Source organism: Sturnira hondurensis, unplaced genomic scaffold (assembly GCF_014824575.4).
Source record: "Sturnira hondurensis isolate 20B ecotype Veracruz unplaced genomic scaffold, ASM1482457v3 Scaffold0025370, whole genome shotgun sequence".
NCBI lineage: Eukaryota > Metazoa > Chordata > Mammalia > Chiroptera > Phyllostomidae > Sturnira > Sturnira hondurensis.
In genome coordinates, this window is record NW_028098001.1 from 16,983,239 (window position 1) to 17,006,273 (window position 23,035).

The 23,035-nt window shown below is 44.2% G+C and overlaps 1 long non-coding RNA gene across 1 annotated transcript; it reads right to left on the reverse strand.

The window, feature by feature from the left end:
* Nucleotides 1–20,451: 20,451 nt before the first annotated feature.
* Nucleotides 20,452–22,129, reverse strand: LOC118982388 (uncharacterized). Its single transcript, XR_005065529.1, has 3 exons — nucleotides 21,993–22,129; nucleotides 21,602–21,709; nucleotides 20,452–20,546 (listed from the first exon to the last, which is right to left on the reverse strand). It is a non-coding gene; the product is annotated as an uncharacterized LOC118982388 (long non-coding RNA).
* Nucleotides 22,130–23,035: the final 906 nt, after the last annotated feature.

Here is a 23,035-nt window from a genome sequence, read left to right on the forward strand (position 1 = left end):
ATGGATATTTAATTATCCATGCAATGTGTTCCATACATTACTTAATTCTATTATTTGTAATAATGTAAAAGTTGATTCTACTGAGTTTCAATGTAAGTAAGCTATCATTCAATAATAATTATCACATTATTTTAGTTATAGGTAACAAAAATAGCTAAAGCTTGACAGAATACATGAAGAAATAAGATAATGTGAAGGGTTAGAAAAATTATTTTTGTTAGTTGTAAGTTTATTAGTGACTAAATTAAGTGCTAACAGCATTGCTAGAATTTTAAATGAATTAGGGCCTAGATACATGGTGTTCTGGTACTCAGAAATCAGAAGTATCCTGTAAGGGAAATTGTGCCCCTTGTAGGTAATCTAAGGAATATATCATATGGCAAATGTCCACATATTCAAAAGGGAAATTTTAGATGGTGAATTCTGGGAAATAAAAGACTAAGTTTATTGATTCTTAGTTACATTATAGAATATCTGTTAATGAGTGATTTATGGGCAATGAAAGGAAGGAGTGAACCCTGGCTGGTGTAGCTCAGTGGATTGAGCGCGGGCCTGGGAACCAAAGAATCTCAGTTCAATTTCCAGTCAGAGCACATACCTGGGTTGCAGGCCATTTTCCACCAGGGGATTCACATATCAACAATACATTTAATATTTCTCTCCCTCTCTTCTTCCCTTCCCCTCTAGAGATAAATAAATAAAATCTTAAAAAAAAAACCCCAAACACACAAAAAGGAAGCAATGACCCTCAGATGTACTCTGTGGCATATCCGTGTAGTTCAGTCCCCTAAGGCATCAGACCTTTTCTGCTTTCTGACTTTTTGACGGTGTCTTCTCAGACTTGGACACTCACCAATCTTTGCAAAATGGCCAGCTTTTGTTGTTGTTCTTGTTGGTCTTTAGGTCTCAGTTTGTATGCTGTCTGTGGAAAGAGAGAGGTATTGTTTCAGATCTAGAGAGCAAAATAATGTGCAGTTTCCATTCTCATGAACTCTTTATTGAGTTCCATGCAGAGCAGGGTGATGCAAACTCTGACCAGCGGAGTCTGTGCATTGAGGCTGTGATGAACAAATTCACACAGACTCCAGAAGTCCTGTGGAGAAAAGGGAGAGAGAAGTGGCATGGCCACTCTCTGAGTGAGAGAGCTGCCAGACCCTTGCCCGGACAGGCTTTTATTGCTTTTCTGGGCAGCTTTTACTGCTTTATTACATGGAGCATGGTCCTCATTTAGTATGCACAGGTTTGCTTTAGGTGATTACCTTTTATAGATACCAAAGGCAAGGATTTTGCTGATTACTTCAAAGAAAAGGATGAAAATGCAAGGGGGAAAGTGGTCAAACTGGTTACACTCAGTCCTTGGGAAGATTAACACAGACATTAGGAAGTTATTTGAAAGATATGCAGTAAACATTTTCTGCTTCAATTCAGGGTGAAGGAGTTTTAGCAAAGGCAAGCCTTAAAGCAGCCTAGATACAATGCAGGCCTGATTCCCCACAGGAAAGCCAATCTGTGGACCTGGCTCCTGTGTGCCACCTTGTGCCTGTCAGTTTTCCAAACCAGGGCTGAGCTACATTTGCCACTGCCACACAAATTGGTTCCCTATAGCAGGGCTTCTCATTCTCAGCACTGTTAAGCAGGATAGGTAGCAAACCAAAGTGGCAGAAAGGGGGGCACCTCCCACCCAGTAATTCATCAGTCCTAAATGGGGTCAGGTAAGGTTTTCGGAGGTTCCAAGGTCACAAGAGTGACTGGGATAAGTGCACCAACAGCTGGAGGGGAACCTTTGAAATTCTATGTACCATTTTCTCTATTTGGGAAAGGAAGCCTTTGAAACTGTATGTTAATCCCAAGGTTGGGAGAAGGGCTGTAGAGGGGAAGCCTGGAGGCTTGCTGCAAACATGAAGGCCCTGAAACCCTAACAGGTGGGGCACTGAAACTAGCTCTGTACAAGCTTGCAGGTTCCTGTCGGGTGCATTTCACAAATAAATCTGCTGCATCACTTTCACTGTATTCGTTGTCCCTTGCCTGAATCCATTTTTTTTTTTGAGCAGGACAAAAACCAAGGAGGAGAAGCCCCCTAACTTCAGTCTTCCCAGTAGCAGTACTGCTGACATTTTGGGCCAATAATTCTTTCTCCTGGATTTTTTTCTGCATTGTAGATGCTTGTTAACATCCATTACCGCTATTCACTCTTGGCCAGTAAAACCTTCCCTCACCTCTTCCCTCATGACAATCTGAAATGTGTCCCTGCCTTGCCTAATGTCCCCCTAGTGGAAAAAATCACTTGGGCTTGAGAACCACTGACCTTGACCATTTGAGGAACCTGAGTGATCTGGCTTAGGTATGCAGTATTTTTATTACCACTTAGTTTAAGTTATTTCTAATGGCAATTGTGATTTGTTTGGGGGGTTATTTAGAAGTATATTTTATTTTATCTTATTTATTTATTTTCATAGAGAGGGGAAGGGAAGGAGAGAGGGAGAGAAGTGTCAATGTGTGGTTGTCTCTCATGTGTCCCCCACTGGGAACTGGCCTGCAACCCAGGCATGTGCCCTGACTGGGAATCGAACCGCCATCGTGTGGTTCGCAGGCCCATGCTCAATTCACTGAACTACACCAGCCAAGCCTTAGAAGTGTATTTTATAACATACAAATAAAAGGACTTTCTAGTTACCCTCTGTTTCTGATTTCTAGACTATTAGCAATGAGAGCAAGTGACATACCTTATATAATTTCATTGAATTGAAATTGGTTGAAACTTGCTTTGTAGCACAATATGGTTAGTTTTTTCAATTTGTGTTATTTTATTTTTGCTTTTTCTGGTCCAAAACTATAACCATGGGCATTTAGAGTTGTCACAGGTGGGCACAGGTAACCAGGTCTTTTGTGATCATGGACAAAAAATTGAAATGAACACACAGATATTATAGCAGACAGAGAGAGAGCAGATTTATTAAGTAATAATACACGCCATAGAACATGGGAATGGGCCAATTCTGAGCAGAGATTGACCTCAGATCCTGAGTCAGGCCTGTGCAATCTTAAGTAGAGCCCAGCTAGAATGCCCAGCAGCCCCAGGTGAGATCCTGACATCGGCCTGTCACCTTGGGGACAGTGCTGGGTTTACTGCTTAGAACCATTTAGACAAGAGAGTAGTGTCCAGATGTGCCTTCACATTTCTGTCACTGGGAATAAGGACACAAACACCTGCCATTCTCTATCTATGTCCTGGTGATGCAGACCCCAGCCCAAGGGGTCCGTATGTTGTAGCTTTGACAAACAAATTCACACGGACTACAGAAGTCCTGTGGAGGAAGATGGACGACAGCATGACGGCTCTTTAAGTAAGAGAGAGGGCCCCAACTTCTGCCTGGACAGGCTTTTATTGCTTCTCTGGGTACATTACATCAAAGATAGTCCATGTTTACTACGCACAGGTTCACTGTAGGTGATTACCTTTTACAGATAACAAAAGTAAGAATGTTGCTAATTACTTTAAAGAGAAGATGTTGCAGATCAAGGGGAAAAGTGATTGAACTTGGTAGGTTTAGCACAGATTTTAGGAAGTTAAAGATATGCATTAAACATTTTCTACCTCAATCCAGGGTAAGGGAGTTTTAGCAAAACCAAGCCTCATGGCAGCGTAGGTACAAACCTATCCAAGGGCATGGGTCCTGTGTGCCAATCTCACTCCCCACTGGCCTTTCCGAGTAGGGGTGTGCTACATTCTCCATGCCACACAGAACGGTTCCTTATATACTGACATCTCTGTCTTGGAATCAAAGGACACAAACTATGGTTTCATTCAGAGTGGGAAGGGCTTCCCAACTGTAACAAGTCCAGCAGTAGCATCCTCCCAGTTCAGAAGAAATTGGCTCCTGCCCTCCTCCCTCCCTGTCCCTGGGACTGGACGATTGTGATGCTGGAAGTGCAGGAGACCCTCACTACTAGGAGGGCAAAACACAGGCCCAGGAAAATGGAGCAGAGACAGCGTAAGCTGTGTACCTGGTGCTGTTTCTGGGCTGCCTGGCAGCCAGGCCTCTGGGTCTGGACTGTGTGCCAGAGCCATAGTGCAGTCGTATTCTTGAACCATCTTGCTGACATTTCTGGGCATGTGGCTGAAGGTGTTTCTGCCTCATAGATTTGAGACCATAAACATAAAACATGTGGCATGTGCTGCTCAGTAATCTGGAACTGATAGTTCTTCTTGGTCAGCCAAGACCCTGAGCAGAGACCTGAGAACTTGTCTGGTCTCATGTGTCATGGTGGATGGACCATCACAGGAAGGATGCCTGTGCCCATCCCTGATGCCACTGTGATGGGAATTTGTGGTTGGAGTCAGAGCCCCTCCCCTGACCCCAGAGCAACTGCATCTGGATTTTGTCTTAGATTCTGTCTGCTTCACTTGTCTCTCCATTTGAGTCACTTCCCAGGCCAGAGATGGCTGCCCTTGTCCTTGGATAGAGGGTCAGTCAGTGTGTCCCAGAGAGGCCCAGAAAATTCTAATGAGCCACCTGGCTGAGGCCACAGGCCAAGGTGACACTGTGGTTCAACACAGTGACATAGGAGCCCCCAGAAAACACAGTTCATGGGATGTGCGCTAGCTGCTACTGGATATGGTCAGGTTGGAGACAGGAGGGTGGCTGTTGCTGTCAAGTGAGTGTGAGTCCAGCTATCTATCACTGCAGAACTTAACTCATCACCTTGGAGATCATCTCCTTGAACTGTCGGGCTGTACATGGACATGCTCTACAGACAGACACACAATGTTCTGCCCTGGGGATCAGAGGCAGGTTTGGCTCATCCACCCAGTGCCACCCAGAGACCAGATGAGGTACCCCTGGGGCACCCACCTAGAAGGACCATCCTCTTGTTTAATGGAGCATTAAACAAGCTTCTGGGCAAGGGCAGGAGACTCGGAATCCAGCAGATGTTAGGTTGCAGTCACTTCTTGGAGCCTCCACTTAAAAACAAGGATGGTGGCTGCAAGCCACTGGCAGGTAGGCAGAAGGGTGTATGTGTGTGTATAAACACCCAGCTCCCTGCACAAGGTGGTCTGAGATTGTGTGAACTATGCAAGCAAGGCTGAAACAAAAGTTTCTGGTTTTGACTTAGTTTTGAGAGCCACACACCATTTTCACAACACAGATCAGCTCAGTTGTATGAAGGAGGGACTATTCAAGTGCAGGGGTGACAGCATGTGCATTTGGCAGATGCCTTGGAGGCCGGAAGATACATTAGGAATGTGGTCTGCTGCTGAAGGGGAGGGAGAAGAAACAGACCTCCCTACTCATCTTGAATTGCTAAGATTCTTCTGGGAGAATTCCAGGGTCTGTCCTGGTGGCGGGGCTGGTAAGCATCACCTGGCAGACTGGTTTCCCCTTTCCACTGTACTCAGTGCCAGCCCCTCTTCCAGCATTACACCAGGACTGAAAGCCACAGAATATTGAGTTTATGGTGTTCTCTCTGGACTGTGGTGCTGGAGGGAGAAACAGGGAGGGGAAACAAAACTCCAGAAATACACCTTTCTTTAAAGAAGCATAAAAGAAAATAATAGTGGATATTATTGAAATCCACATGGTTTATGTAGACACACTTCTTCATAAGCCTGGCACTGGGAGGACAGAAAGGTCATCATTCCAGGTCATGGGGATGGATGTCCCCCTTTGGTAAACCCATTCCAGCAGGAACAGGGTAGGTCATGCTTAGGTCTCCGTCATGCAGGAGATGGTATGATGGGTTCCTCACTAATTGTTTGTCATCTCTGTGTATTGAACTCAGCTCTGGTTCTAAACAAGTGTGACCTCTGGGAGCTGTTAGCACTCTTTCTTATGTTTATGCAGATATAGATGTTTACCCTATTCTCATCTTGAGTCTCACTGGAACCCCACCCATTTGGCCCACAAGAATTTTGTCCTCCTGAGCCATTGAGCACAATGGCTTGGGTCCCACTATCTGGGAAAAGTTGGCCAGGAATGACGAACATTGTGTATTTCCATTATCCTATCAAGCTTTCCTTCACAAACAGAAGTTTAAAGATACAATAAGTACTAATTTTGAGATGGTGTCAGTCGTATATGAAGCCCTGTGGAACCCAGGTTCAAAGAAAGTGCATTACGGGAGCTCCTGTGTTGCAGGCTTCATGAATGTCATATGAAGATTTGGTGCACCTGTCACAGGAGAAGCTCAATTCTTGCCAGTGCAGTAAAGGATTACAGCAAGTATATTAGCATGCAAGCAGGGTTCATTAGTGATATGTTCTAATGGAAGAGGACAAGTCTTGCTGAGATGGGAGTGAAAGGCAAGAACTTGGATGGCAAGAGCACCAGGTCCTTTGTCCTGAGGACTTATATAGTTGGTGGGATGGGGGCAAAGAAGTTATATATCAATTAATGAGTAAAAGTGGTGCCAGCTTCCATGGGGGATGAGACTACTCAAAGGTAGGTATGTGTGGGGGTTGTTAGCCCAAATTCTTATTTGGCTTCAGAGGCCATTTGGTCATCTTATAAAATAGATATGTGGCAGGAGAGTTAAAGTTAGGTAGTTACCCAAAGTTATTTATGGGCTCTTTCTGTAACAACTAGGGACCCTCTCATAAAACAGATAGTGGCCAGAGGCAAACAATTAGCCAAATTTGTTTTATGGGTCCTTTCCTTGAGTGCTGTGGACCCCCTCCCACCTTCTAGGCCTTGAAATGAATAGTTTGAAAGCCTTTGTTTCCCAGATGGTGGAAATAATACCTAGAATTTCAACATGTTAGCATGGTGTTTCTTGTGATGCTGAGGCATCTGGCAATAGAATTGGACCAGGCTCAGGACTGCAGAGTTAGTCAGTGAGACATATCTTTCTCCCTGCCTTGGCTTATCATCTGTCCTTCCTAACACACCACTGCAGGCACATGCTATTCCACTGTCAGTTCTTAGCAATGGGTGGACAAGGGTCTTGTTTCACAGAGTATTCTCAGTACTACCTGCCTGTATTGAGGAGGCTCTGAGGATGTCCAGGCTCAATGAGAGGGTGGTAATCCAGAGAGAATACATCCCCAACCTCATGCTTCCTGCTTGGGGAAGTTGAGTCTATGTGGGGAAAGCAGTAGTGTCCGCTCAAATTCTGAATTTGGCTACAGACCCCTACCCTATCCTTATCTTTCTTTGTCCAGCACTAAAGAACCAGAAGACATGGGCACCGAAGGCTGTTCAGCAGGACTTCCATTCTCAGTGATCTGGCTAGATTCTGTTTGTGCTGACTCAATATTGAATGTCAAACCAAAAGGCTGGAGTTCCCATTTCCATTGTACAGACTATAAAACAGGCAGAGAGAAGTTGAGAATCTTATCTTAGGTCAAACAGCTGGAGAAGACAAAGCTGAGACTCACACCCACTATGGACTGATGTGGAATCTGTATGCTGTGCACCAGGAAATGCTGACCCTAAAGGAACAGCAAGGAGAGTGAGGAAGACCATGTACCCAGACTGAGCCAGACTCACATCTGTGCACAAGCATACATTCGTTCCTGCTGTTCACCTCTGAGGCTCCAGATGTTGTAGGAAACCAGAAGAACCAAGGGAAGCCAAGGCAGGCAAGTAGGGAGCCTGTTAGGAGAAAAGGCCCCACTTCCCAGGAGTCTGCTGAATTCTCTTCCCTGGCGATTCTGTCTCAAATCCCTCTCTCTGGGCAGTAACCAAAGTAGACTGACTCCAGACTTACACATTTGCAGGAGGTGAATTTCTGTGGCTGAGAGTATGAGTTCTTTGTTGCTCTTCTGGAACTCTCTGCTTTCAGTGATGGGGGGAATGAGGGATATGATCTTCATGTTTGTATGGAGACAAAACTTTTTAGAATAGGACATCAAAAAAACATGAAAGAAATTGGTGCTGATATCCCCATATCACTTATGAAACTGTTTGTCCATCTCATCTCTTGTCATGAAACTGGAGGGTTTGTTTAACCAGCTACTTCTGTACTAATTACAATCTTTGGGAGAGTAAAGTTCCATAGACTTCTTATGTCTATTGACATGTGATTTAATGGTAATGATTCATTCACTTCACCTGCAAACATAGAGCTTCTCCCCAGAATGTGTCCTCTGATGTCTGAGGAGATGTGACCTCTGTCTAAAGCCTCACCTACATTCCCTGTAAACATACGGCTTCTCCCCTGAGTGTATCCTGTGGTGTCTGATGAGATGTGACTTCCATGTAAAGCTTTTCCACGCCCTGCCTGTGTTCTCTGGTCTCTGATGAGATATGACTCATCAATGAAGCCTTGGCAACACATTCCATACCTGATCATTACAATTCTTGGCATTCCTACTTTCACAAATAACTTGCCTGTGACCTCTGGACTCTCTTTATGGCCTCTACAGGGCTCTTCCTCCATCATTTTCTCATGCTCACTAGAGCTCCTCATTCCTTTTTTGGAAGGCTGAAAGGGTCCTGAGATTCTCCTCTGACTGATCCTTTTAAGCAAAAGTTTGGACCTGCAGCTTTATCATTTCAGTTGTGTGTACTAGTATGTTGCTGCTGCTGATTCTGATCCTCTGGGAAGAATTACTCTGCTTGGAGGTGTTTTATTCCAGATGGTCCTGGGAGAATCTGAGAGAGATGATTGCGTTTCATATATTAGCTGAGGAATTTCTGACTGGAGAGGGCCAGAGAGCAAGAGGGACATGGGTGGATCTCTGGCTTTGGTTCCACTGAAAGAGAAAGGTTTGGTCAGGGCAGATGATGAGAATGCCTGGGCCATATGATTAGTCTCCTGGTAAGACCTGCCCCATGAATCATTCTTACTGTGCTGACAGCACAAGCTCTGTCTCGTACAAAGTGTCTACTCACCATCTGTTTTCTTTTTTATTTTTATGTTGTGCATCTTCTTCAGAAATCCAGAAAGCCCACATCAAGGGTCTTTTCTAATATTGCCCAGACTAGGGACTTTTGAGGGGCATGAGAAGACGTTTCACTTTCTGTGTGGATGGAACTGTGTGACCTCTCCCATCTATAGGTATCTTCTAAGTCATGTTAAAGAGGAAAAGGGCCCCAGCTAGGAATTGCTTCTCTCAGTTTCCAAAAATAGTAAAGTAAAATGTCCTTCCTCAAGCCTCACACCAAATATTTATGCTTCATCTCGTTCAGTGTTAGCCCATTTCAAATACACTAGGAAGGCCTGTTACAAAATATTTTAACCACATTTCTTACATGCCAGACTCTTGTTCCTCTCTGACCAATCCACCATGCTCTCTCACTTGGAGATGAAGTACTCTTAGGGGATTCTCCACTGGAGTTTATTTTCTAACTCATTTATATTTTATTTTATTTATTTATATTTAGAAAGGAAGGGAAGGAGAGGAGAGAAATATCAATGTATGGTCGCCTCTTGTGCATCCCCTGCTGTGAACTGGCCTGCAACCCAGGCATGTGCCTTAATGGGGAATCAAACCATGATCCTTTGGTTCACAGGCCCATACTCAATCCACTGAGCTACACCAACCAGGGCATTTTTTAAACTTATTTATCTTATTTTACTTATTTATCTTTAGAGAGGAAGGGAAGGAGAGAGGGAGAGAAATGGGGTTTTCCTTCTAAAAACCAACAAAGCACAATCAGAACAGAGAACACACCACTCTACAGCTGATGACTGCACACTTTCACTCAGGAAAGTCCCCAGTGTCTCAACTTGGATCATTGACATTGCATTTCCAGGCATCTGTCTGATCTTCGTTCTTACCCTCTATGCTGAGACAAGACCTGAGTGACCCTCAGCAAATTCAACACCCCACCCCTTTTCTTTCCTGCACTAGCTGCTCCCTCTGCCTGGGATCCTTTGCTCCCAGGTAATCTTGTAAATGTTATCTCCTGAGAGACCCCTTCCTGGGACCACCTGCCACACCACACCTCCCCTCATATTGATCCCTAAGCACTTGTCCTAAATTAGATTTCTCCAAAGCACTAACTGCTGTGTAGTGTTATGCACATGCAAGCACATGTGCCTAGGTTTCTCTCCTTCACCCATCAGCTCCTCAAGAGCAGTGATTCTCATCCTCATGTTAATCTGTATTTTCAAATCCCAGGAACCTCTGTACCACAGAGTAGGATCTCACATGACAATTCACTGAAATGATGAATAAATGAACCCCATCTGAATGGTGTGGCTCAGTGGGTTGGGTGTTGTCCCACAAATTGAAAGGTTACAAGTTGGATTCCCAGTCAGGGCACATGCCAGGGTTGTGGGCCAGTTGAGGGTGTGTGAGAGACAATTGACTAATGTTTCTCTTGAAAACTGATGTGTTTCTCCCTTCTTTCCACTCCCTGTAAAAATAAATCAAATCTTTTAAAAAAAGATTTGATTATTTATTTATGTATTTATTTATTTATTTTCAGAAAAGGGATAAGGGACGGGGAGAGAGGGACAGAAACATCCATGTGTGGTTGCTTCTCAAGTGCCCCCTACTGCAGACCTGGCCTGAAACCTAGGCATGTGCCCCAACTGGGAATGGGTGACCCTTTGGTTCACAGGCAGGCACTCAATCTGCTGAGCAACACCAGCCAGAGCAAAATTTGTAAAAAATAATGAATGCCTAGAAAAACGTTTTATTTAGAAGTATGGAGGAAAGTTAAGAAGAAACAGCTATAAAGATATCAGAAAAACTGCCTTAGTGAGAGAGCTGGTTAGTGCTTGAAAAATTTTGTGCTTTTCAGCCTTTCAGCACTAAAAGCAGTTATATATTTTGATCATGAACTATTTTGAAAATAAAAAACATAAAAATTTTGCCTAAGAGTCAAAGGCATATGAATACATTGTGAATTTCTGAAGTGTCTGATTTGAAACTTTAGTGACTTTAGAGTGGATATTACTCTACTTAAGGGTTGGATAATGAATATTTAATGGAGAATTATCTTTTCTTTCTGTTTTGAAGAACAGTGGTGCCCACCTCTCCTGGCCTTGAGCTCTCTCTTTCACTTGCTGCCCCACTTGCTGCCCAGCTCCTGGCCATACTCGTCCCCATACTAGACCAGCAGCTCACAGCCTGGCCTGATGACCTGGAAGGTTTAGTAGAAAATCTGCGGGTGGTATTGAAAGGCCACCAGGTTCTGTTCTTCATCATCCCAGGCACAGTTCACATACCTGGGACTGAAGTAGATGAAGGGAAAGAAAACCACAGTTATAAGTTCCACTACCTGTTACAGCCATGTCCAGCTCCTCACTGATTCTTAAGGCCCTCAGGCTCTGATGTTGCCCACTGCCCCTAATTCTCCCAGGGAATCTTTTGTTCAGTGTCTGAGCAGTATCAGCTTGTCATGTGAATTCCTATCTCCAAGTCCTGCCTGTAGTGCTAATGCTGCCTAGTACCATTTTCTAAAACCCAGTTCTAGACTTAACCTCCACCCTGATTGGCCATAATATTCAGTGATCTCTGGCTTCTGCAAACTCTAAATCAAGTTGTTTCATACAACAGAACCTGGTGCTTGGTCTAGGGCTCTGCTTCTAAACCAGCTCACTAATTATTCAGTACTCAGCCCACCTCTATTTTCTCTTGAGAGGCCTTTCTCCAACCCCCTACACTTTATTTAGGGTACCATTCACTTGCCTGCCTAAGGTTACCATAAAAAATTGGAGGTCTTTTTTTTTCTTAATAAAAATAAACAGAACAATAGTAGTTGATTCAAAGTCTATTATCCCCGATAAAAGTGTCCCTCTCAGGAAAGGGGTCCATCACCATTCCTCTGCAGGCTTCAGAACCCAGTTCTAGTTTGAAGTGAGGCTGGGATGGTTTGCTGCCCTCACAGGTTTAGGTCATCCTTGGTTTGTGCTATCCTGACACTTTGTACTTCTTGGAAATTATGGTTAAATGTTTCTAAAAGCAATTGTGTTTATGTCTGACTGCAAGTAGTCCCCCATAAGGACATGGGTTGTGTGATCTGTTTAAGTACTGTATTCCTTCACCAAAACTGGAATATAGTTAGTGCTTAATTAATGTTCACTTGATAAATTAAAGTGTAATGCAGTGTTCCTGGTGAATCTAGTATCTTCAAGGTCATTTCCAGTGCCCAGATTGTGTCTAGCAGAGAGCTTTATATTTTGAGGACGTATACTATACTTTTTTTCCTAAAAGTCCCCTGAAATAAAAGAACACTATACAAAGAAAAAGAGGAAAAAAAGGATTAAGGGAGACAATTGAGGGAGTCATGTTGAAAGGAAATGATATATGGGCTTGTGGGGAATGAGTTTCCCTCTGGCACTCAAAGACCTATTGACCTCACTTCATCCACTTGGCCCAGGATTTGTCCTTTCCATCCACATACTCATAGCAGTCTCTTCCTTTGATGATCAGTGTTTCAGAAAAGAAGTTAAAGACCTTTTATTTTTTTCCATGGGGAGGTAATAGAAGAATTGTTTTACTCCACTGTCTTCAAAGCTCTTTCAGCCTGCATGGGGATTCAACTGCCAGTTGTGACCACATGATAGTTCTCTCACTCATCACCTACACATCCAAGTCTACCTGTCCAGTCAGAGCAAGAGGCCCACAAGGGAGGAGCCACTCTTTTGTGTCTGCACCACTTTGCTCCCACTTACCTTCTGATCCTTAAACAGGAGCTTTATGTTCATGTAAAGTCCAGTCAGAGCTAACCATATTGTCCCCTCCATGTCTAGCACATAACAGGTGAGGTCCCTCCAAGAATCAGAAGGAAGGTGGAAAGCCAGAGGACAGTGAAAGAGGTAAATACTTCTTTCCAGCCAGGATTATGTGCTCTTGGCTACCATCTTCTGTGATGCATCCTTCATAAGGGCCAAAGTGCAAACCCAGTGGCAAATTAGCTGCCTCATTCCACACTCCAAGTCCAGCCTCAGGGATGCCCGATGACCCAATTTCAACCCAGGGTGGCAGGGTGAGGGCTGAGTGGTTGGGATGCCCCTTTCCACTGCACTGTCCTTTACAAATGTAGGGGGCCTGAGCACAGCACAGCTGTTGATGAAGAAGTCCTGACACTTATCACAATCTGAAGGCAAGAGCAACAGGGGTTAGGGAAGGTATAACACATGTTTTTGGACACAAAGGGCTTCAGAGAGAGTCCCACATTCACATCATTGAGACTCAATCATGTACTCCAGGTCACTAGAGGAAGGGAATGCTATGGACCAAAGGACTAGATGAAATTATTGTATCATAACATACTTCTTAGTGAGGGTCACTTACAAATGTAGTTATCATCCTGGGGCTTGCTGACCTCTTGGTACACACAGTCCATTCTTTCTTGTAGGCTATACATTTTCACATCCATCTCCTTTCTCCTGAGTTCTAAGACGGAGAAGGGCAGGTGAGCGAGGTTGGTGGGGTCTGGAGTGTTAGTTCCAATTTTGTCATGTAACACACAGTCTCCTTCCACCAAATTATAACCTGTCCTTTTGCATACTCTGGTATTTTACTCGCTTAACTGCACTAACAAAGTTGTTACTCACAAAACTGTTTCGATTTTGACTGGATTCCAAAGATTGTTTTCCAGAAGAATTTAGTGTTAGTCCCAGGTTTTGTATGAGAGCTTTTGGCATTTGCTGAGCTTCAAAGACAAAAGGCACTTCCTCCCCTTGGCTCGAGAAATAGAGTGTTCCCGTGTGAGACAGAACCTTGTGCGGGTGTCTGGGATCAATTCCCGAGATATGCAGGGGCCTTACAGGGACCTCCAACACCGCGTAATCTAACTTCTGGCTCGTCCAGGGAAGCGTGATATAACGGTTGGTCACCTAGCACTTTGAGCACCCCCCCTCCTTGCAGTCTTAAGTGCTTGAGGAAGGACCTGAGACACATAAGCAGGGTTGGGGTACTAGGGAAGTCCAGTACCCTCTCCCTGACTGTCTTCCACCAACAGAACATTTCAACCCACCATGCTATGTCCCCAGGTAGCTAACTAAGCTAGGATTCAGCACAGGCACCAGAATCTGAAAAGACAATAATCAAAAGAAAAAGGAGCCTTTGAAAGGCAAAAATAGGTTCTACTTTATCCAAGGAGCAGGAAGTCTACATGCGTGTGTTACAGCAGCTCCTCCAGAGAGTGGGATGTAAGGTGAAGGAACTACATCTCATTCAGCTTTTACAAACTATAAAGGAATAGTACTCTGCTTTTCCTGAAAAAGGAACCTAGGATATTGAAATATGGGAAAAGGCAGGTGACAAGTTGAAATCTTTACAGAATTGTGGTGTATCTATTGGAGCTCACAACTTAGTAACTTGGGGACTAGTCAGAGCTGCTCTCATGCCCATTTGGCCTGAGAAAACAGTTAGTCACAGAGGAAAATGAGGAGTCTAGTTCAGAGGAGGAAGTCATATATGATATAACAGAAGAACAGGCCATAGAAGCTCTGCCTTCAGCTCCACCAGAGAGCTTGCCATGTAGTTATAGCTCCTTATCACAACTCTGGGAGCATTCCTCCTTGCAGGATGTATCACCACCAAGAAAGCAAGAAAATTCAGACAGATATCCTATCAGGGCTATGCAACAGTGCCTTCAGCAGGCAGCGAAGTCTGGGGATTGGCATGCCCTCTCAGCCTTCTCCATTGCAGTTGAGGGTCTAAGAATGGCCCATAAGCCCCTTCCCTTTTCTCTTTACAAAGTTTTTAAAAAGAGCATTAAGGAAAATGGACTTCAGTTTTCCTATACTAGTGGGCTATTTCAAGCCACTACTGATAGTTATAAAATGACCCCTTGTGACTGGATTTTCCTCGCCAGGATGGTTTTAACCCCAGCTCAGTTCACTGATGACATTTGGAGTATTCCGAATGGGACGGCACCCAAGTGGCTGAAAATGCACGAATACATAACCCTGTCACCCTCCCTATGCTGCTTGGTTCTGGGGAGTTTGCCATCACTTTGAATCAAGCCAGGCTTGATCCCCATGCTTTTAGTCAAGGTGCTCAAATTGCTTTCAGAACAATGAAGGCCGTGCCTGATTCTCAGACCAGGGAAACTTCTTCCTTCATCAATATCCATCAGGGTGCTATGGAGGCATATATTGACTTTATTGATCACCTCCAGGAAGCTATTGAAAGACGAACAGATAATGAAAGAGTGGCCAAAACTCTTTTATACCAGGTAGCTTATGAAAATGCTAACAAGGACTACAGGGCCATTATAGGACCCCTGTGGATGACCGCCAAAGATATCAGTGAGTTTATCAAGGCCTGCCAAGATGTTGGCACAGAGCAGCACAAAGCCTCTCTCTTGGCTTCTGTAATTAAAGGAGATTCAAGGCATTACACTGTAAACTGCCTGGTTACCTGTGCAGGGACTGTCCATCCATGCAGAGAAGGGGAATAAGTAATGACAAGACTCCCCTCAAGGATTGTCCATGCTGTGGCAAAGGCAAACATTGGGAAAAGGAATGCCACACTAAATTTGAAAAAAATGGCCAGCCATTCAGGGAAACTTTCAAGGGGGCACCCGCTCCAGCATCCCAAACCCCAATCGAAGCTTTCAGAACAGCAGTCAATATCAGGGAATTGAAGGAAATGCACAGTTTCCAACCTTCGTGCAGCCACCATGGAAGCGCAGGGCTGGACTTGGTCACCACCAACAAGCTCATCTTAAAATAACAGTATCAAATAACTATAGCTCCCACCGGTGTCTGGGGACCTTTACCCCAAGGAACAGTTGGTCTAATCCTAGGAAGATCCAGTATTACTATGAAAGGCATTTTTGTTCAGCTGGGAGTCATTGACTCCGACTATCAAGGGGAAATTAAAATTATACTTAAAGCATCTGGCTATGATATTATTCCTGCCCAAATACACATTGCCCAGCTGCTCCTACTCCCCTGTGTAGCCTCAAAGACTCAAAATGCAGTGAAGGGGGAAGAAAGTTTTGGTAGTACAAACAATCAATCAGTTTTTTGGACAGAGTCAATTAAATTAAATAAACAAAATCTTATGAGTAAAGATAAAGGGTAAAGCCTTTCACAGCCTCATAGATATGAGAGCAGACATCTCTGTTATCTCAAATCAGTTTTGGCCTCCAAAATGGCCTTTAACAGATGGCAGAATGTCTGTCACAGGCATTGGAGGAGTTTCTCAACCACAAGTCAGTATGTGGTCTCTTAGATGTTATGGGCCAGAAGGGCAGATAGGGAAAGTTCGACCATATGTTTTGCCTATGTCCCTTAATATTTGGGGCCTTGATCTCCTCAGTCAGTGGGGAATGCAGATCTCCCTACTCCCTTTTCCCTAGTGGCCACTGCTCACATAACTCTCCTGCTGCTTACCTGGTTCTCAACATGCTGGTATGGATTGACCAGTGGCTTCTTAAAGGAGAGCAACTTGAACAGACCTACTTCTTAATTAAACAACAGTTAGAAACAGGTCATATTGAACCCTCTAAAAGCCCTTGGAATATGCCTATTTTTGTTGTACCAAAGAAATCTGGCAAGTGAAGACTTATTCATGACTTAAAAAAACATCAATGAATCCTTCCAAACTGTGGCCCCCTACAACTGGGTGTCCCTAATCCAGCTTGCATTCCCAAAGACAGGCCACTGTTAGTTATTGACCTAAAGGATTGTTTCTTTGCAATCCCTTTAGCAGAGAAAGATTGGGGGCGCTTTGCATTTTCCCTCCCAGTTGTTAATAATTCTCAGCCTTCACAGCAATTTCAATGGAAAGTTTTACCTCAAGGATTGCTTAACAGTCCATCTGCCAGCATTTCATTCATATGGCCATTCAACCAGTGAGAAATCAATTCCCTAATCCAATTATCTATCGTTATATGGATGATATCCTGATCGCAGCTCCCTCACAAGATATTCTAGCAAAAAAAAGATATTCCTTTCTTAAAAGCTCTGTGGCCTCTGCTGGACCAGTAATTGCTCCAGAAAAAAATCTAGCATTCAGAGCCTTGGAAATATTTAGGCTACATCCTTTTTAATAAGATAACCCAGCCTCAAGTCCTTCAAATTAATTCGCCCAAGGATTTGACTCTTAATCTCTTCCAACAACTCTTGGGAGCAATCAACTGGGCGCGACCCAACGATTAACTCATTTATATAATATCCTTAAAGGGGACGCTGATCTCAATTTCCCCAGAAAATTATCCCCTGAAGCTCTACAAGAATTAACTATAGTGAATTAACATATACAGCAATGACAACTAACTAGAATTAATCCTCAGTCTCCTGTCTGGCTTTTTTGCTTCCCAACTTTGGACACCCCAACAAGTCTTATAGGATAATTATCACCCCACTTAGCTATGATAGAGTGACTTTTCCTGTACCATCAGCCACAACACACTATCACCACCTATGTAACTGCATTACACCACCTTATTATGAGAGGACATGAGTGAACACAGCAGTTATTTGATTATGATCCTGCCTTTATCCGTGTCCCATTAACTCAGGTGTACTTACAACACTTAACAGCTCAGTCTTTAGAATTTCAGTGTGACATAGCTGACTTTGTAGGAAGACTAGAAATTAATATGTCCTCAGATAAATTGCTTCAAAACATTTCTTTTCTTCAAATAAGGCTAACAGAAAAAATCAGCCCACTGCCAATAACTGGAGCAAAAACTGTTTCTTGATGGGTTCAGAAAAACTGGATGGGCTGCTACTGCCTGGTAAGAAGGGAAAAAAATGGAGAAATCCTGTGTCTTCAGGACATTCCTCTACTCAAAGGTCTGAGCTTTTCACTGCAATCATGGCTCTGCGAGAATGGCCCCAAGAACCTTTAAATATAGCCTGTGACTCAGGATATACTGTTTATACTATTCTGCATCTAGATCAGGCATTAAGAAAGATCCCAATCTTACTGATCCCAATCTACTAAGTTTACTTCTGACCCTACAGTTCCTTCTTGACAAACAGGAACATCCCCTCTTTATTACCCGTATTTGATCGCATTAGGGCCTGCCTAGCCCCCCTAGTGGATGGTAACAATAAGGCAGATGCTTTAGTCAGTGTCCTTACTGGGTTCTAGGAAGCAGCAGCTTTTCATCAGTTTTTTCATCAAAACGGCCAGGCACTCTGAAAGCAACTTAATACCCCTCACTTCCAAGCTTAACAAATCATTAAAGAATGCCCTGACTGCCAAGTCCTTACTAAGGCACCTCCATCAATGGGAATTAATCCTCAAGGAGTAAGTTCTCAAATAATTTGGCAAACAGATGTCACTCATTATGCTCCCTTTGGAAAATTCAAGTACATTCATATTTCTATTAATACTTATTCTGATGTTCTTCATGCATCTGCTTTAACAGGAGAATCTTCAAAAAATATACAAGCCCATTGGCTTGAGGCCTTTAATCATTTAGGATGGCCTCAGCAAATTAAAACTGATGGTGGCCCTGGATACCTTGCCCATTCTACTCAGGCCTTCCTTCAGCATTGGAATATCCAGCAAAAAACAGGAATACCTTGCAATCCAGCTGGCCATGCAATTGTAGAATGGGTTCATCATACCTTTAAAAATCTTAAAAAACAAAAAGGGGGATCCATGAGTCCCGCCCCCAAAATTTGATTATATTAGTCATGTTTACCTGTAATTTTCTGAATGGTGATGAATCACTTTGTACTCCAATTAAGAAACATTTTCAGACAAAAGTGCCAAAACCTTATCCTCGGGTTTTATATAGAGACTGGGAGATGGATCTTGGCAGGGCCCTATAGATCTCTTAAGATGGGGAAGAGGGTATGCATGTGTTTCCATTCATACAGGTCCTGTCTGGCTACCAGCAAAAAGTGAAGCCTTATCATGAGTGAGACAGACATCAAACTCCACTGTCTGCAGGCAAAAACCAATCAACTGACAGACCAGATGGCCCAGCCAACATTGAACAACCAGAAGGACACCAGACACCCACGGCATCACACACAGGTCTGGGTCTGCCAACAGAAGAGGATGGGGCCTGCCCCGACGACAGGGCCTAAGGCTCAGACACCTTCTGCAGTGGGCTCCAACCCTCCTGATGCCCCCATAGTGTTCCCTTTGGGCATGCCCCCATTACACAGGGAGACAACAAGGCTCTTAATGCTAGAGATGAGAAAATTTTTGATGAAACAAGGGTAGAAGACACCCCAGAAAACAGGTTTATCCCTTACCTAGCAGTACTGTCAGCCAATTCAGCCAGAACTTTGCTTTTAATTGCTATTATACTTTGCCTAGGAGGGCAGGACCTAGCTACTAAAGATAATTCCTCATATCTGTTGGGGCCACATTACTGATCCACCAGTATTTAAGTTACATACCTGATGGAATGTTGAGCCTCCCTTTTCCACTAAGGATACTTAGTGGACTGGAGGAGTGTGGATGCTCCCTGATGGCCCACTAGAAGAAAATAAACACTGGTTACTGGTACCAAAAATACTGTTTATGTTGCTGAACATTTACCAGTTTGTTTCTCTGTTCTTCTTATCACTTTGTGCTTTCCTGTAAAGGAACAACTTTACGCTGCAAGCAAAGAACAATGCAGCTTTTCATGGTGGCCACAGTTGGCCTACATACCCACGAAGGGGTTTACCATACTTCTAATCCCCCTCTTGCTCCTCCTTGTACCTTAGACACTAACCATAAAGATTCAGTCTTTTGGTCTTTATGCAGAGGACCGAATGCCACCATTGATTTTCTCCCCAAAAGTCCTTTTATAGTAGAGAATTGGGGATCTAGCTGGAAAATATTTGCTAAGCCTAAAAAGTTCCAGCTCAGCCTCAAAAACTATATAGTAGTATGTGGTGGGAGAGACCCAGCATTGGGGAACCTGTTATCAGAGTTGTTTCTCCCAACCACACTAGCCCATGACATTATAACTCTTGGAAAATGGGCTTGCCTTTTGTTACTAGAAAGCATCTGTATATAAAAGTTGGTTGTGACCTTAAAGGAGTTCTGGGATGTTGGTACCAGGTTGATCTTCCAGAACAGGATTGGGTCAAAATTTGTATCTCTCACCCATATCTGTTTTTAGCAACCCCAGGGAAAGCAGCTATTTGCTATTTTCAAATGCAATCACAAGAAAACTTCCATGTACATTATAAAGCACAAATAAGGATTAAGACAAAGGGGAACCCAAGGGCTGCCATGACCCAAACTCCTAAATTCAGTCTATTGAAAAAAGTTGCAAATGCAAGGGAATGACAAGAGTAGCAGGTCTGGTTACATTTCAATCCTTAGGAGAATTAGCACAGACTTCAGGAAGTTACTTTAAAGGTAATGCAGCAAGTCACAAAGCAGCCTAAGTATAATGCAGGCTTGATTTCCCATTGGAGAACTTCTTTATGGGTGTGGTCCTGCATGCTGACTCACCCCTTACTGGATTTCCACGTGGGTGCTGAACTATGTTTCCATGTCCCATGAAGTGGTTCCCTACAAAAAAAAAAAAAAAAAGGATGATAATATCGGACAATGTGTTCAAGAGACCAGGAAAGGAAGGCAGCAGTTCCTATGATACTTTCTAAAGTTTCCTACTCTTACTCGCATTTCTATCCATGAGGAAAAATTTCTTGTCAACAGGACTTGGGAAATACCATCTGGTGTTTACTCTGTTCCCTTCTGAAGGCCACCCAAGAAAGTCTGACTAAAAGATGACGAGAATTTAGTGTTTTGGTTGGTAAATGCTTCCAAAATGTGAAGATTCTTATTAGGTACTCAGAACTCTGAATGAGAGTAGTCAGAGAACAATCCAAGAATGATTAGAAATGTTTTCTGAGGTATCTATCATTAAGGCCTGGGCTTCTATTTGGGCCATCAACTAATTTCATTAGAATGATAAAAAATAGACAAAGTGCCATCTATGCTTCCTCCCATGTTCCTAAAACATTTATTACATTTATTAAAAAATAAATTGGCCTCTCCTGACAAAAATGTGATAAAAGTAACTGCACAGAAACTCCATGTCTTTAATATAACCCTTTCTCCTTCCTGTTTTCTTCATTCAAACTGGCCTTGTCTGAGCTAAAGTCACCAACCACCTCATCTTTTTTCTCTGGTATCCTCCCACATGTATACATACTGGCCATCCACACCCTTCCTTAATCATTAGACTTTAGTCAGCATCAACAGTCTGTTGACCACTGAAACAGAATTCCGGTCAAGTTAAAGATCACCTCTTGACTTCAGCTGTGTTTCTTCCCCTGACCCATGAAAGTGGACTGACCCTACCAACGGAACACTCATGATACTAGATGGAATGACACCATGGCCAACATCAGGAAATGATACAGTGATCAACCACTCCCTATCCTGGCCCTCCCCCCAACTCCTGTAATCACCATGGTTAATACTGTTCCCCATCTGTCTCTATTCAGGCCATTGTGCAGCCAGATGATGGAACACTCTTCGCCAGCCAGACCTGCCTCCCTCTTGCAATGACAACTCTTTTGAATTAGTTATTTCGTATTCACTTGTATGTACTTATACATTTACTGCTTATTAATGTATCTATAGTTATATATGATTATTTTGCACACTTGAAAATTTACAGGAATAAACCCTCACTGTATGATACACTGTTTTGCATGTTGCTTGTTTGCTGGACAAGCAAACCCTGTCCTCTGGTTAACTGAAACCCTGTTCCCTGGCCTAAACCAGGTCCATGTCAGGAGGGCAGCTCTGGTTCCTCCTGCCTCTCACATTGCTGCCTTGGAGTCCATTCTTTATCAGAGTCCTCAGGGTCCTCTTCCTGAAGCTCAGTGGCCTGCCTGCTGTGATACATGAAAGCTGGTCAAGGGGCCCTGAGACCTGGAAAGAGGTAAAACCTTTGTCCTGAAAGCAAAGAGCTTGGAGGAGGAACAAGCACCAGGAAGCCCCTGTGATTGGCTCCAGTGGGATGGGAGAGTCTAAAAGGAGTTGATGTAAGTGCTGCACTGTCAGCGCCAGCCCTGGTCTGACAGGAAGGAGCAAATTTCCCCTAATCCATGTCCATGCAGGAGGAAGCTGCAGGTGGATGGAGCCACCTGAGTCAGAGCCAGCCTAGCAGCCTATGGGGTTCACCAGGCTCCTGGGCCCAGCACCTGTATACTACCTAGGCTGATGAGCATGTCGAAGTTCCTCTTCACATTCCTGTACTAGCCTTTCTCCCAGTCTCCTACCTCTTCCCACTCCTCCTGGAGAATAGAGGGAAGCATCTTTCAAAGCTTCTTCAGCCTGCAGAGGAGAGTGGAAACACCGGGGTTCATGCTGTCCAGACCCAAGCCCAAGGCACCTACGGAAGGAGAAGAAACTGAGAGGGCCAAACACCTTTCTCCAAGTTGGTAGGGCACCTGGAGAGTGGGATGCAGGAACCCTGCAGGAGAAGGACCCTGGATGGGTCGGGACCTTGCAGCCTGCAGACCAGCCCATGGGGGGTGCCCTTCCTCCTGCCCTTCCTCCCATACACCACCTCAGCGCAAGCTCCGCAGGCCATGGCCTGGGAGTCTGGGGAGGCCCTGTCTGCCCAGCAGGCCTGTGGTGGCACCAGGCCCACCAGGAAACACACTTTTCTTATGGAAAAGCTCAGAGTTGCACCCGGGGTTCTGGAGAAACCTGCACGTGATAAAGGCACAGTCTCCAGCAGAGATCTGGAGATCCAGCAGTCTCTCAGGACAAGATCTGGCATCTTCCAGGCTAAGGACACTTAGAATGCCTGGATGAGAAGGTTAAGACTTCTGCAGCTGAGGAGATTTGGGGCATCTCATATAGGCGCTTCAGATTCCCCACCATTGAATTAGTTTCCAGGACAATGGCATCCAACATCTCTGAGTTTGGGTAGATTTGGTCTTTTTGGCCAAGCTGTAGGTAGGGTGCCCCAAGCTGAGGGGAACTGGGGTTTTCAGGCTGCTTGTGGGTATAAGCATTGGGGGATTAGGAGATGTGGGGTCCTCCAGGTTAGCACAGGTGTACCCCTTCATACTGATAGGGTTTGGGGCCCCTCAGGATGAGGGCGGCATCTGGGGTCTCCTTGGCTGGACTTTGAAGGTCTTGGGCTAAGGGTTCCAGATGGCAAGGCTTCCTGCTTACCTGTCAAGTCTTTCGGGACCTTTGCCATGCTGCCCACCTCAGTGGAGCATCCTCTCCTGGGTCCTGGGC